An 8,414-nucleotide genomic window follows, 5' to 3' on the forward strand; every position below is an offset into this window, starting at 1 on the left:
CTAAGCCCCCGACTAGGAGGTTTGCTCTCCGCTTGGTAGGATTTTCAAATACTTAGGCGAGTACTGGACTGCAGCTAAGCCCCCAAGTGGGAGGTTTGCTCTCCACTCGGTAGGATTTTCACATACTTAGGCGAGTACTGGACTGCAGCTCACACTACTAGGGAAAACGCTATACACAGATGTATAGCAGTAGCGTTGGTCAAAACACGGCGCTAGCGCTACATAGTAGTAGCGCTTGTTGCAAAACCACGCTACAACCATTATTTTAGCAGTAGCGCTTCTTCACGGAAAAGCGCTACTACTAAAATTCCCTCACTAGTGCTGGTAGGCTAGGAATAGTAGCAGCGCTTCTCCCAGAAGCACGCTACTGCTAAAAATATTGTAGCAGCGCGTTTCTGCTGTAGAGCGCTACTGCTATGTAAAAGAAAATAAATAGAAAAATAAGTAGAAAAGTAAATGAAAATGAAAGAAATAGAAAAGGAGAAATGAAAAAAAGAAAATGTAAAGAAAACAAAAGAAAAAGAAAAAGAAAACAGAAAGGGTTAGCTGCAGCGCGTTTCTCTGGAACACGCTATAGCTATCTTAGCTATAGCGCGTTTCGGCAAAACGCGCTACTGCTAGTTTGACTCAAATCCTGGCGGCCCTGGCTTAAAATTTCGCTAAGTCCTTTCCTCCCTCTCTACTCCCGTCTGTCCCCCAACTGCTCCATCGCCGCCGTTGCCCTGCCGCGCGCCTTCGACCACACCGCCACTGCCCGAGGCCGCCTTCGACCACACCGCCGCCGCCCACCGCCTTTGACCACACCGCCGCCGCCCGAGGCCGCCCCCTCGACCTCACAGCCGCCGCCCGAGGCCGTCGTCGATCTCACTGTCGCCTCCCTTGAGCTCGCCGCCGCCGCCCTCGACCTCACCGCCGCTGCCCGAGCCAGAGCCTGCCCTCGCCGCCGACCGTAAGGCTATGCCTCTCCTGTCCCTACCCTCCTATTTCTCTCTGCTAGGGCAATTATATATATGTGTTGATACTCTGTTGATGTTCATATGAACCCTAGGTGTTCATATGAACCCTATATTTTTTTAGGGCAGTAGGCATTTTATAGCATTTAGGAAAAATGATTAGCAATTTTTTTAGGAAATTAGCTAGGGCAATTTTTATGAAAATTCCTAAACAGTAATTCCATTTAGCTTTAAACTAATAGAGGGTATATAAATAATAGTAGCATTTAGATTTAAATTAACAGAGGGTATAAACAAAAAACACTTAGCTATAAAAAATATTTTGACTACGGACCTGAATTTGTTCCAAATTTCATTCAAATGAAATTTGAATTATTTGGACTATGGACCTGAATATTTTTGAAGAAATTGGGTGTAGGTACTAAGGTCTTGCTGTGGAAATTCTGGTGAGGTCAAAAGGGTTAGAGAAAATGTAGTTCCTAGACTTTTAGCTTTAGACAAAAAACAAAAGTATTTTGCTATAAATAAAAAATAGTAGCTATGGCATTTAACTATAAACAAAAAACAGAATTGTTTTTCTTTTCAAAAACTTGGTCAAATAGAATAGTAGCTATATGTCATTGATGTTCATTTGCATATTCCATTATTTTTGATTATATCTTTTCATTGAAGTGGCCATGTTATATGCAAATTCCTCAATAGTGTTTGCTCATGTTATATCTTTTCATTGAAGTTGTTCGATTGTGCCCAAGTGGCTTTGTTGTTTCCAGGGAATGATGCTGAGTGGCCTATGTTTTGCCGGAATGTTGATTCATTTCTGTTCCGGCAAATTTCAGGTTCTCGACTTGTCCACTTTTTAGCAAAGGTCATGCCGAAATTTTCCATGAATTTCGGCATGACTGGTGCTACAAACTAGGACATATCGAGTGTTGGAAATATGCCCTAGAGGCAATAATAAAAGGATATTTATTATATTTCCTTGTTCATGATAATTTTGTTTTATTCATGCTATAATTGTATTATCCGGAAATCGTAATACACGTGTGAATACATAGACCACAATACGTCCCAAGTAAGCCTCTAGTTGACTAGCTCGTTGGTCAACAGATAGTCATGGTTTCCTAACTATGGACATTAGATGTTGTTGACAACGGGATCACATCATTAGGAGAATGATGTGATGGACAAGACCCAATCCTAAGCATAGCACAAGATCGTGTAGTTCGTTTTGCTAGATCTTTTCCAAATGTCAAGTGTCTCTTCCTTAGACCATGAGATCGTGTAACTCCCGGATGCCGTAGGACTGCTTTGGGTGTACCAAACGTCACAACGTAACTCGGTGACTATAAAGGTGCACTTCAGGTATCTCCGAAAGTGCCTGTTGGGTTGACACGGATCGAGACTAGGATTTGTCACTCCGTATGACGGAGAGGTATCACTGGGCCCACTCGGTAGTGCATCATCATAATGAGCTCAAAGTGACCAAGTGTCTGGTCACGGGATCATGCATTACGGTACGAGTAAAGTGACTTGCCGAGAACGAGACTGAACGAGGTATTGGGATACCGACGATCGAATCTCGGGCAAGTAACATACCGTCTGACAAAGGGAATAGTACACGGGGTTGATTGAATCCTCGACATCGTGGTTCATCCGATGACATCATTGAGGAGCATGTGGGAGCCAACATGGGTATCCAGATCCCGCTGTTGGTTATTGACCGGAGAGCCGTCTCGGTCATGTCTGCATGTCTCCCGAACCCGTAGGGTCTACACACTTAAGGTTCGGTGACGCTAGGGTTATTAGGAAGACTTGTATGTGATTACTGAATGTTGTTCGGAGTCCCGGATGAGATTCCGGACGTCACAAGGAGTTCCAGAATGGTCCGGAGGTGAAGAATTATATATGGGAAGTTGTCATGCGGACACCGGAAAGTTTCGGGGGCATATCGGTATTGTACCGGGGCCACCGGAGGGGTTCCGGGGGTCCACCGGGAGGGGCCACCCCTCTCGGAGGGCCACATGGGCCGCAAGGGCCAGGGAACCAGCCCCTGGTGGGCTGGGCGCCCCCCTGGGCCCATGCACCTAGGGTTGGAGGGGGGACCCTAGTGGGCGCCCTCCCTTGCTTGGGGGGCAAGGCCCCCTCCCTGGCCGCCGCCCCCCCTCTAGATCTCATCTAGAGGGGGCCGGACCCCTTCCCCCTTCCCCTATAAATAGAGGGGCGAGGGGAGGGCTGAACACCTGATCCAAGGCACAGCCCCTCCCCTCCCCAACACCTCTCCTCCTCAGTTAAGTGCTTGAAGAAGCCCTGTCGGAGTACTGCCTCTCCACCAACACCACGCTGTCGTGCTGCTGCTGGAGCCTTCTTCCTCAATCTCTCCTTCCCCCTTGCTGGATCAAGAATGAGGAGACATCGTCCGTTCCGTACGTGTTGAACGCGGAGGTGCTGTCCGTTCAGCACTTGGTCATCGGTGATTTGGATCACGGCGAGTACGACTCCATCATCCCCGTTCCCTTGAACGCTTCCGCACGCGATCTACAAAGTGGTATGTAGATGCAATCTCTCTCCCATGACTCGTTTCTTAGATGAACTCATAGATGGATCTTGGTGAAACCGTAGGAAAATTTTTAATTTTCTGCAACGTTCCCCAATAGTGGTATCAGAGCTAGGTCTATGTGTAGTTCTCTATTGCACGAGTAGAACACAATTTTGTTGTGGGCGTAGATCTTGTCAACTTGCTTGCCGCTACTAGTCTTTTCTTGCTTCAGCGGTATTGTGGAATGAAGCGGCCCGGACCGACCTTACACGTACGCTTACGTGAGACAGGTTCCACCGACTGACATGCACTAGTTGCATAAGATGGCTAGCGGGTGTCTGTCTCTCCTACTTTAGTTGGAGCGGGTTAGATGAAAAGGGTCCTTATGAAGGGTAAATAGAAGTTGACAAAATCACGTTGTGGTTATTCGTAGGTAAGAAAACGTTCTTGCTAGAACCCAATTGCAGCCACGTAAAAGATGCAACAACAATTAGAGGACGTCAAACTTGTTTTTGCAGCAATTGTCATGTGATGTGATATGGCCAGAAGTTGTGATGAATGATGAATGATATATTGTGATGTATGAGATCATGTTCTTGTAATAGGAATCACGACTTGCATGTCGATGAGTATGACAACCGGTAGGAGCCATAGGAGTTGTCTTTATTTTTTGTATGACCTGCGTGTCATTGAAGAACGCCATGTAAATTACTTTACTTTATTGCTAAACGCGTTAGCCATAGAAGTAGAAGTAGTCATTGGTGTGAAAACTTCATGAAGACACAATGATGGAGATCATGATGATGGAGATCATCGTGTCATGCCGGTGACGAAGATGATCATGGAGCCCCGAAGATGGAGATCGAAGGAGCTATATGATATTGGCCATATCATGTCACTACTATATAATTGCATGTGATGTTTATTATGTTTTATGCATCTTGTTTACTTAGAACGACGGTAGTAAATAAGATGATCCCTTATAAAAATTTCAAGAAAGTGTTCCCCCTAACTGTGCACCGTTGCTAAAGTTCGTCGTTTCGAAGCACCACATGATGATCGGGTGTGATAGATCCTTACGTTCACATACAACGGGTGTAAGATAGATTTACACACGCAGAAACACTTAGGGTTAACTTGACGAGCCTAGCATGTACAGACATGGCCTCGGAACACAAGAGACCGAAAGGTCGAACATGAGTCGTATGGAAGATACGATCAACATGGAGATGTTCACCGATGATGACTAGTTCGTCTCACGTGATGAACGGACACGGCCTAGTCGACTCGGATCGTGTAAACACTTAGATGACTAGAGGGATGTCAATCTGAGTGGGAGTTCATTAAATAATTTAATTAGATGAACTTAATTATCATGAACTTTGTCTAAACTCTTTGCAAAATATGTCTTGTAGATCAAATGGCCAACGCTCATGTCAACATGAACTTCAACGCGTTCCTAAAGAAAACCAAGCTGAAAGATGATGGCAGCAACTATTCAGACTGGGTCCGGAACCTGAGGATCATCCTCATAGCAGCCAAGAAAGATTATGTCCTAGATGCACCGCTAGGTGAAGCACCCATCCCAGAGAACCAAGACGTTATGAACACTTGGCAATCACGTGCTGATGATTACTCCCTCGTTCAGTGCGGCATGCTTTACAGCTTAGAACCGGGGCTCCAAAAGCGTTTTGAGAAACACGGAGCATATGAGATGTTCGAGGAGCTGAAAATGGTTTTCCAAGCTCATGCCCGGGTCGAGAGATATGAAGTCTCCGACAAGTTCTATAGTTGTAAGATGGAGGAAAACAGTTCTGTCAGTGAGCACATACTCAAAATGTCTGGGTTGCACAACCGCCTGTCCCAGCTAGAGATCAACCTCCCGGACGAGGCGGTCATTGACAGAATCCTTCAGTCGCTCCCACCAAGCTACAAGAGCTTTGTGCTGAACTACAATATGCAGGGGATGGTGAAGACCATTCCTGAAGTATTTTCAATGCTGAAGTCAGTAGAGGTTGAAATCAAGAAAGAACATCAAGTGTTGATGGTCAATAAGACCACTAAGTTCAAGAAGGGCAAGGGTAAGAAGAACTTCAAGAAGGATGGCAAATATGTTGCCGCGCCCGGTAAGCCAGTTGCCGGGAAGAAGTCAAAGAATGGACCCAAGACTGAGACTGAGTGCTTTTATTGCAAAGGGAAGGGTCACTGGAAGCGGAACTGCCCCAAATACTTAGTGGACAAGAAGGCCAGCAACACTAAAGGTATATTTGATATACATGTAATTGATGTGTACCTTACCAGTACTCGTAGTAACTCCTGGGTATTTGATACCGGTGCCGTTGCTCATATTTGTAACTCACAGCAGGAGCTGCGGAATAAGCGGAGACAGGCGAAGGACGAGGTGACGATGCGCGTCGGGAATGGTTCCAAGGTCGATGTGATCGCCGTCGGCATGCTACCTCTACATTTACCTACGAGATTAGTTTTAAACCTCAATAATTGTTATTTAGTGCCAAGTTTGAGCATGAACATTGTATCTGGATCTCGTTTAATGCGAGATGGCTACTCATTTAAATCCGAGAATAATGGCTGTTCTATTTATATGAGAGATATGTTTTATGGTCATGCCCCGATGGTCAATGGTTTATTCTTAATGAATCTCGAACGTAATGTTACACATATTCATAGTGTGAATACCAAAAGATGTAAAGTTGATAACGATAGTCCCACATACTTGTGGCACTGCCGCCTTGGTCACATTAGTGTCAAGTGCATGAAGAAGCTCCATGCTGATGGACTTTTAGAGTCTCTCGATTATGAATCATTTGACACATGCGAACCATGCCTCATGGGCAAAATGACCAAGACTCCGTTCTCCGGAATAATGGAGCGAGCAACCAACTTATTGGAAATCATACATACTGATGTGTGTGGTCCAATGAGCGTTGAGGCTCGCGGAGGATATCGTTATGTTCTCACTCTCACTGATGACTTAAGTAGATATGGGTATGTCTACTTGATGAAACACAAGTCTGAGACCTTTGAAAAGTTCAAGGAATTTCAGAATGAAGTAGAGAATCAACGTGACCGAAAGATAAAATTCTTACGATCGGATCGTGGAGGAGAATATTTAAGTCACGAATTTGGTACACACTTAAGAAAATGTGAATCGTTTCACAACTCACGCCGCCTGGAACACCTCAGCGTAACGGTGTGTCCTAACGTCATAATCACACTCTATTAGATATGGTGCGATCTATGATGTCTCTTACCGATTTACCGCTATCATTTTGGGGATACGCTCTAGAGACAGCTACATTCACTTTAAATAAGGCACCGTCTAAATCCGTTGAGATGACACCGTATGAATTATGGTTTGGGTAGAAACCTAAGCTGTCGTTTCTAAAAGTTTGGGGATGTGATGCTTATGTCAAGAAACTTCAACCTGAAAAGCTCGAACCCAAGTCGGAAAAATGCGTCTTCATAGGATACCCTAAGGAAACCATTGGGTATACATTCTACCTTAGATCCGAAGGCAAGATATTTATTGCCAAGAACGGATCCTTTCTGGAAAAGGAGTTTCTCTCGAAAGGAGTAAGTGAGAGGAAAGTAGAACTCAATGAAGTACTACCTCTTGAACCGCAAAATAGTGCAGCTCAGGAAAATGTTCCTGTGGTGCCTACAGCGACTGGAGAGGAAATTAATGATGATGATCAAGGTACTTCGGATCAAGTTGCTACTGAACTTCCTAGGTCCACAAGGACACGTTCCACACCAGAGTGGTATGGCAACCCTGTCCTGGAAATCATGTTGTTAGACAATGGTGAACCTTCGAACTATGAAGAAGCGATGGCGGGCCCAGATTCCAACAGATGGCTAGAAGCCATGCAATCCGAGATAGAATCCATGTATGAAAACAAAGTATGGACTTTGACTGACTTGCCCGATGATCGGCGAGCAATAGAAAACAAATGGATCTTTAAGAAGAAGACGGACGCGGATGGTAATGTCACCATCTATAAAGCTCGACTTGTCGCTAAGGGTTATCGGCAAGTTCAAGGGATTGACTACAATGAGACTTTCTCTCCCGTAGCGAAGCTTAAGTCCGTCCGAATCATGGTAGCAATTGCCGCATACTATGATTATGAGATATGGCAGATGGACGTCAAAACGGCATTCCGTAACGGTTATCTTAAGGAAGAGCTGTATATGATGCAGCCGGAAGGTTTTGTCGATCCTAAGAATGCTAACAAAGTATGCAAGCTCCAGCGATCCATTTATGGGCTGGTGCAGGCATCTCGGAGTTGGAACATTCGCTTTGATGAGATGATCAAAGCATTTGGGTTTATGCAGACTTATGGAGAAGTCTGCGTTTACAAGAAAGTGAGTGGGAGCTCTGTAGCATTTCTCATATTATATGTAGATGACATACTTTTGATGGGAAATGATATAGAATTCTTGGACAGCATTAAGGCCTACTTGAATAAGTGTTTTTCAATGAAGGACCTTGGAGAAGCTGCTTACATATTAGGCATCAAGATCTATAGGGATAGATCGAGACGCCTCATAGGTCTTTCACAAAGCACATACCTTGATAAGATTTTGAAGAAGTTTAAAATGGATCAGTCCAAGAAAGGGTTCTTGCCTGTATTGCAAGGTGTGAAATTGAGCACGGCTCAATGTCCAACCACGGCAAAAGATAAAGAAGAGATGAGTGTCATCCCCTATGCCTCAGCCATAGGATCTATTATGTATGCCATGCTGTGTACCAGACCTGATGTAAACCTTGCCGTAAGTTTGGTAGGAAGGTACCAAAGTAATCTCGGCAAGGAACACTGGACAACGGTCAAGAATATCCTGAAGTACCTGAAAAGGACAAATGACATGTTTCTCGTTTATGGAGGTGACGAAGAGCTCGTCGTAAA

This window comes from Triticum aestivum, chromosome 4B, assembly GCF_018294505.1.
Source record: "Triticum aestivum cultivar Chinese Spring chromosome 4B, IWGSC CS RefSeq v2.1, whole genome shotgun sequence".
Taxonomy (NCBI): Eukaryota; Viridiplantae; Streptophyta; class Magnoliopsida; order Poales; family Poaceae; genus Triticum; species Triticum aestivum.